A 7,294-nucleotide genomic window follows, 5' to 3' on the forward strand; every position below is an offset into this window, starting at 1 on the left:
TAGTTCTGTAAATGACCTAATCATTTGATTTTGGTGTCTAAAAGATGCAGGACAGTGGCTTTGAAGGAACATGCCTTAAATATCTCACTCTTAGACTGCTTACTAATGGTTCCTCGAATTCCCAAAAGTAGAAAAAAAGATCAGGGCATAATGTTGCTTTGATTTTAACTTAATTTTTTTGAATATATTCATCTTTCAAAACTCCTATAAATGGTGTGTTTTACTGTTTGTTGTGGCCTTTGGGACATCTCCTAACAATTAAGCAGTTATTGGTTTTTTGGTATGCTAACAATTCACACTAAATGGTTCATATGGTCTTGTTAGCAATATGAGTCTTCAGTTGATGGTGGCACATGCTTTTTTGGTAGGATTTTTAACATGAGTTCTATATCAAAGAAAATAATGAAAAGACAAACTGTCTTTGCAAATGTGTTATTTCCAGCAAAGTAGTTCACACACACAGCTTCTTACAGCCCAGAGTACAGAGCTCTGGAAAACAAAGATTACACGCTTTCTTTTATACGCTCAATTGCACCAGCAGCAAATTAAGTGTATCTAGATCAGAACACACTGGAAGACAAGCATATTGGGGAAAAACAATCCCAAATATGGGAAGCAGTTCTGAAATCTGAACAGTGACAGGAAGGTAACAACAAGACAGTTAGGAAAATATATGACATGATGGAATAGCTTTTATTAAAAATGGAATAGAAAAAGGTTGTTTTTGGGGCCTGCCATGCAAAGGGGTGCTATTATTTTTAATAATGACTCTGAGCAGTTACACTCTGAGAGTCATTATTAGACTGAGGGCAGCCAGACTAGTTTATTTTGCTAACTTATATTTAGCTAATTATTATTGCTGAGGGGCACAAACAGGCCTTCTGACATACAGATTAAAAATAAATAATTTAAAAAAAAATTGTTTTTTGAAAAAAAAATTTCAAAAAGGGCACTAGGGGCATCACGGATCAGGCACTCTGCACGTGCCTGATTAAACTCTACAAGTGGAGAAGATTAACTGTTTAATAATCTGACTGAATCAAACACATTTTAACAATATTCCTTTCTTGATGAATAACAAATCCTGTAAGTTTGAAAATATTTGCTCATTATTTGTCAAATTTATTTGGAATGAATTATTTCAGCTTCATGAATTAATCTGCTCCCCTTCATAACATGGGAACAGAGAACAGATATTATTAACTCTGTTTATTTGAATGATAATTATTTTTCCCTAAAATTGATCACTGAGAGAAGCAGGACTGGATCTTCACACATACACACAGATGTTACTCTGTTGAATGAACGAGTTAGCATTAGCTAGCATGTCGTCAATCAGTTTATCACAGAGTAATTTATTCTAACTCTCGGTTCTGTCTTAATGAGCCATCAGTACTAAATGCAGGTGAGTCTATAAATGAGACAACATGCCCCAAACGTCGGATATTAGCTATAAACTAGCGATATTAAAGCCATTTTGTTCGTGGTAACATCAATGAGAGATATATTTACCGATAAACCGAGTTCCGTCTGCATTACCCCCCCCCCCCCCAAAAAAAAACCTAAATACCGCGCTATTCATATTTAGCGAGCAAAGGACAAATAAAATCATTTCTCCCTATTCTGGTCACAATCAGAGGAAAATGAAGCTGTAGCTTCCCCTATCACGGCATTTAACAAACAAAACCTTCAGAAATAATAAAAAATGTAACAAAATAAAAAGCAGCGGGTTGAGGCGCTAAAAATAGACCTGACGGCTGCGGACGCCGCAAGGCTGCGGGAGTTGCGCGGGGCGAAGAGAAGCGATCTGCGGTGGCTCCACTTGTAAATGATTTAATTATCCCATCTGTAAAAAGTTTAAATATAGTCTGACATGCGCAGTGGCTCCTGACAGAACGTGACTTCATACTGAGGATATGACGCTGCTGTGTGGGCGGTTTGATGTGTATGACATATGGACAGACGTCATAGGTCAAGGTCTTTATTTGCTTTTTTCCCCCCCTAAACATCACTTTGCACTCATTCTTCACAGAACCTGCTGTTTTTGCTAGAGTTGAAAATTATCTTCAACCTGACAAATAATGATTAAAAATAGTCAGAGTTCACCATCTGAGACCCACAACGTCACCGTTTTGGATAGATCGCCCTCATTCATGGAACCAGCCGACAGTGAGCCAAAGTCTAAGACTAAAGGTCTGACAGGAGAGATCAAGAGGTTTTTCAGGAATTTCTTTGCTAGACATTCAGCAAAGGTGGCTCCACTGATCATCCAAGTGGAAGACATAAAAATGTCAGAAGGCGAGGCTTCGCTTTCGGACATTAAAGGGTGCGTAGCTCAGCTTGCCAAAGACAACAAGGAAACGACAGCCATGGCAGCTGATATTCCTAAAGAAATCAAGACAACCGCAGAGCTACAGGAAGAGGAGAAAGACCAGTCCGTCTGCAAACCATTGGAAGACAAGTCCCTCTGTGAACCTGAGGAAGACCAGTCCCTCAGCGAAGCAGAGAAAGACAAGTCCCTCAGCGAAGCAGAGAAAGACCAGTCCCTCAGCGAAGCAGAGGAAGACAAGTCCCTCTGCGAACCTGAGGAAGACAAGTCCCTCTGCGAACCTGAGGAAGACAAGTCCCTAAGCAAAGCAGAGAAAGACAAGTCCCTCTGCGAACCTGAGGAAGACCAGTCCCTCTGCGAACTTGAGGAAGACAAGTCCCTCTGTGAACCTGAGGAAGACCAGTCCCTCTGCGAACTTGAGGAAGACAAGTCCCTCTGTGAACCTGAGGAAGACAAGTCCCTCTGCGAACCTGAGGAAGACCAGTCCCTCTGCGAACCTGAGGAAGACCAGTCCCTCTGCGAACCTGAGGAAGACAAGTCCCTCTGCGAACCTGAGGAAGACCAGTCCCTCAGCAAACCAGAGGAAGACCAGTCCCTCAGCGAAGCAGAGGAAGACCAGTCCCTCAACGAAGCAGAGGAAGACCTGTCCCTCGGCGAAGCAGAGGAAGACCAGTCCCTCAACGAAGCAGAGGAAGACCAGTCCCTCAACGAAGCAGAGGAAGACCAGTCCCTCAACGAAGCAGAGGAAGACCAGTCCCTCAACGAAGCAGAGGAAGACCAGTCCCTCAGGGAATCAGAGGAAGACCAGTCCCTCAGGGAATCAGAGGAAGACCAGTCCCTCAACGAAGCAGAGGAAGACCAGTCCGAAGAGATATATATGAGAAGGACTGCTGTAAGAAATCTTGTCAGAGCAGTTATCCAACAGATTGTTGACAAGACAGGAAACAGCCATTACCCTTTAATTGAATATAATTATATCTGTGATCGACTCTTTAAGAAACTCTGGGTTGAAACAAAACCCAGAGTTCTGAAAATGAGCCCAGAAAAGATTGCACTCCAGGGGACCACCATCTTTAAAGACCTGATGAAGGAGTGCAAAAACGTAGAGTACATCCTCCTTGTCCTGGAGGCAGGGACCCCAATACTACAAAGAAATGTCCTGGTAACGATGGCAAACAGACTACAGCCGCAGTGGAACCCCTTTAAATCAGTGAGAAAGGCTTTCAGGGAAGTGGTACAAAACCTGCGAGAAAACCTACACAGGCTTATCATTTGTAAATGAGTTACAGCCAAATGTAAAGCCTGAAACTCAGGAAAAGTTAGTATAGTTATTGTTTGTAAATGAGTTTTAGTAGTTATTTAGTAGTTAGATCATTTTATACATGTTCATTTCTAGTAGTTAGGTCATTTTATACACGTTCATTTTTAGTAGTTAGATCATTTTATACTTGTTCAATTTTTAGTAGTTAGGTCATTTTATACATGTTCATTTTTAGTAGTTAGATCATTTTATACTTGTTCAATTTTTAGTAGTTAGGTCATTTTATACATGTTCATTTTTAGTAGTTAGGTCATTTTATACTTGTTCAATTTTTAGTAGTTAGGTCATTTTATACTTGTTCATGTTTAGCAGTTAGAAACCCAGAGTAAAGAGTGTCTCATTTTGCTAAAACATCTGCCTCAACATCTGTGCAGTGAATCCTGTAGGACTGGTTTTTATTTCTGGTCCTCCAGAATCGCAATGTGGCAGCTTTCGTACAGCGTAGTTCAGTTTTTCTGTCCGTCTTCCTTTAACTTCAGATCGTCTTCTCTCCAGGGACTCATCCCAGATGTTTCTCCCAGTTCTCCCAGTTCCCATCTCCTCTCCCTGCATGAACATCATGGCGTAAACGTTTCCACCTGAGACTCTTTCCAGGTTCCAAGGTGAAGCCAAGGTCAACTGATTTAGTTTTGCTCTGAATACCTGGATGTCTGCTGGAGTCATTTCCAGGTTTTTCATGGACATCATTCACTCTTCTTGATGTTTTGTCCTCCATTGTTGCAGGAACTGAAATGTTTTCCTTTTATTTTAGCATATAGCTAAAATGCTAAATTCTATTTAGCTAAATGCTAAAATTAGCATTTAAATTTTAGCTAAATGCTAAAATTAGCATTTAAATTTTAGCTAAATGCTAAAATTAGCATTTAGCTAAAATTAGCAAATGCTAAAATTAGTGTTAGCAATGCTAAATTTAGCTAATATTAGCATTAACAAAAATTAGCTAAATGCTAAATTAGCTAATTAGCACTAAGCTAAAATGCTAATTAGCTCAATTAGCATTTTGACAAATATTAGCCAAAATGCGAAACGTCTTGGCTAATGCTAACGTTTAGCAAAAACGTTAGCATTTTTGCTAATTTTAGCTCATACGCTCATTTTAAGACGCTGAATGGCGCAAGTCCATGTCAGTCGATGTTCTCGTGATTCTCCTCATGCCGTCGATCGTGCTGCAGCTTTCTATGGCGTCGATGTTAACTTTCAGCGTCGGAACGCCGGGTCCAGACTGACGGGCGCACTTTGGCAGGCCCCATTTAATTTTCTTCAGAAATTTTCTAGTTTTTTAATGCTGCTGAAATATGACATACTGATCATTACAGATACAATATTGCCAACTATAACCATTCAAGTGCATAATGTTTACATGTATAACAAGTTAATATTAATTGATCAGTTTGTCAGGTTATCTGCTGAGAAAACCATTCAGACAACAACGGCTTTAAAAACACGACAAGTATTTCCAATCAACTGTCTTAAAATATTATTGATCGGCTTCAGGCAGCCGTCAAGCAGCTAAAGGAATGTCTGGTCGCTCCACTTTCTTTATCATTGTATTAAAATGATTTGAACTAGAAATCTACAGATCTGGCTTTTCCTGGCTGATATGAGCATCTGCTTTTCCCATTTAGACTCCAATCTGCCAATTTCAATTCATGATCTTTACACCATTTAATGCTAAAAAACGGAATAGTCCAGTATTGACAATCCTGCTCTGTTTCCTGTCCTTTTCTGACAGGAGTGGCGCATGCTGTGACTTTCTGCGGCTGCAGCTTATCCTCTTCACCGTTTTATTTGTTGGCCGTTCTGAGTTAGCACTTTACATGATCGCACCTGATTGCAACAAGTAGTTATTCGAGGTTTCTGGAACAATTTGCGCACTCTTGCCCAAGCATAGACATTAAGACAACTTATTTAGTTCCTCTTTTTCTGACTTTTCTATGTAAAGCCCAGAGATGGCTGTCCATGAGAACTCCTGCAGATCAGCAGTTTCTGAAGCACCCAGACCAGCATGACTGGCACCAACACAACAACGCATTTGACGTCACTTAAATTCCCATCTCTTCCCGATTCTGACGCTAGAGGTGAAATCACTGTCATCATCTTAATGCCTAAATGTACAAGGATGCTGCTATTTAATTACTGGATTTGCATATGTCATTGAACTGGTCTACCTAATAAAGTGGCCAGTTAATGTGTGCATCTATTTCATCTGCACAAACCTGCACAAATGGAGCACTAACGAACTAGCGCACTTTGGTTTGTTTTGGAGCGATATGGGGGGATGGTGACGTCATCGGCCAAAATTATAACTTTTAATATCTCAAAGACGAAAGTTGCACAAACGAAAATTTCAACGGCACAAACCTGCACAAACGGAGCACTAACGAACTAGCCCACTTTGGTTTGTTTTGGAGCGATATGGGGGGATGGTGAACTCTAGATGACCTAAAAAATAACTTTTAATATCTCAGAAACCAAAACTGCACAAACAAAAATTTTAACGGCACAAACCTGCACAAACGGAGCACTAACCATTCAGACTATTTGCTGAATTTTTTGACGTGGGTGGGGTGTCAGCTTCACACAGCTCAAGCTGGTAGCACATGTGTGTACATAAAGCTACCGATTTCTTTGCCTTACTAAGAAACCTGGACTGGAGTAGTGGATCTGAGTGGCTCTGTAATCACAATTCACTGTTAGCTATGTAATGTGTATTGAGGAAGTTGAACAAACTCCCTAACGCTTTTTAAAATCCCCCCGGACATTTTTTTAGGTCTGAAAAGTAGGACATGTCCGGGAAAAAGAGGTCTGGTCACCCTAAAGAAGTGTTATGTTGATATGTAATTGTGGTGTTACTTCTATTGTTGTTAGGACTGCGAAGACCCAGAGGTGTCTCACACCCCCATTGGGATCCTGACCATCATTCCTGAGGACAGGCAGGCCTCCACTGACTCACTGCACCTCCAGTCTTCAAGTACTGCCATCATTTTGGAAGGAAGTCTTGTCATGAATGATCTTGGGAATCTTCCACATGCCATGTGCTCTTTGGACTTATTTATACTCTGAATTTGGAGTACCCTCAACAACTGAAGTACACCTTTGACTTCATCCAAAGGGTGCTTCTCTCACTTGGACATAAATCCCTAAAACCAAAAATACAATCACTCAAAAATCTTCTGATGCAATGAGTGAATGTGATGTGACATTATGGATCAACGTTGATACCTTTACCCTTATTGGAAAAGTGATTTTTATTTCTTGTTTGATTCTTTTTTTGTTGGAGAGAGCATCATTGCATTTGCAGACTACTAAATGGTTTTATGTTAATGAGAAACATTACTTCACTTCACTACTTCATTATTTGCTTTATCAATGTTATGATAAATGTTGGGCTCTAGTATTGAGAATTGAGTTTTTGTTTCACACCAGTCAACAAAGACATTTAAGCAGGGATTCTCAAAGTTTTAAAGACTGAGGGCCATTTGAAGGATTCAATATTAGATTGAAGGCTACCCTAGAAAAAAAGTCGTGTCATTTTTCCCTAAAAAAGTCTGAAAACTTTGTTTCCAGGTTAGTGTGTATGTAACCACACTTGAGAACCTTGTATTTAAGGTAAACTTGTTTAATTATTAAACATTTTTTTCCAT

General features: G+C 40.0%; 1 long non-coding RNA gene across 3 annotated transcripts; it reads left to right on the forward strand.

The window, feature by feature from the left end:
- The first annotated feature begins 3,143 nt into the window (after positions 1-3,143).
- Positions 3,144-6,535, forward strand: LOC122830664. Of its 3 annotated transcripts, XR_006370573.1 has the most exons (4): positions 3,144-3,647; positions 4,146-4,263; positions 5,383-5,728; positions 6,519-6,535. It is a non-coding gene; the product is annotated as an uncharacterized LOC122830664 (long non-coding RNA). The 3 variants fall into 3 exon arrangements; XR_006370569.1 differs by lacking the exon at positions 6,519-6,535 and having other exon boundaries at positions 5,383-5,864; XR_006370571.1 differs by lacking the exon at positions 6,519-6,535 and having other exon boundaries at positions 4,146-4,252; positions 5,383-5,864.
- The last annotated feature ends 759 nt before the right edge of the window (positions 6,536-7,294 follow it).

This window comes from Gambusia affinis, linkage group LG01 (genome assembly GCF_019740435.1).
Source record: "Gambusia affinis linkage group LG01, SWU_Gaff_1.0, whole genome shotgun sequence".
Taxonomy (NCBI): Eukaryota; Metazoa; Chordata; class Actinopteri; order Cyprinodontiformes; family Poeciliidae; genus Gambusia; species Gambusia affinis.